The following is an 894-nucleotide window of genomic DNA, read 5'->3' on the forward strand; positions in this document are numbered from 1 at the left end:
TTGAAGGTGCACAGTGTCATTCACACAAACACTAAACCCCATCATGGTGACACACATGATACTGAAATAATGCAATAAACATTAATTTAACATTAGATGTAAGATGTACACCCTAATGTACACAACTTATAAGAAAAAAACTAAGAAGAAACATGTTATTTCAACAAAAAAACATCAAATATGAAGTGTCATGCAGGGAATTCTGGGAGTGTCCATTTACGGTTTTTCACTGTAAATTATACAGTAGCTTTTTCTTTTTCACTTCCAAAAACGTATTTTTAACAGTATTTTACTGTAAAATTACATTAAATGTAATTACATTTATTCACGTATATAGTATGGAAATTTACTGTTAACCAGTTAACAGGTTTTTACTGTAGCATTTTTACAGTCTTTTACTGTTAAAATCACAATAATTTTTTACAGTGCAGAGAAGAGAGAAAAACAAAACACCAGTCACGAATTAGAAGTAAAAATGTCAGAGGATTTCGATATAAACCAAGAGGAGACTGGTTTTCCTTTGCTGTAAACAAAACTTGGTTCTCACTAGACTAGCATATTCTCACCGGAGTTTATGCTACACGTCATCTGCTGGAACACAACTCTCTGAACGTGAACACGTGAACACGTGTAATTAGATCATAATCAGATCATAAGGTTGCGCTACAAATAATCCTTATCAGTCAGTTTGACTGAACGAGCTGTACATTTCTCTTCATGTTCTATTTTCAGAAGAATAACGTAACACTTGGTATTTTAAAGGGGTCATATGATGTTGCTAAAAAGAACATTATTTTGTGTATTTGGTGTAATGAAATGTGTTTATGCGGTTTAAGGTTAAAAAAACATTATTTTCCACATAATGTTCATTATTGTTTCTCCTCTATGCCCCGC

The sequence above is a fragment of the Sinocyclocheilus anshuiensis genome, unplaced genomic scaffold (assembly GCF_001515605.1).
Source record: "Sinocyclocheilus anshuiensis isolate Anshui unplaced genomic scaffold, SAMN03320099.WGS_v1.1 scaffold564, whole genome shotgun sequence".
NCBI classification, from domain to species: Eukaryota; Metazoa; Chordata; class Actinopteri; order Cypriniformes; family Cyprinidae; genus Sinocyclocheilus; species Sinocyclocheilus anshuiensis.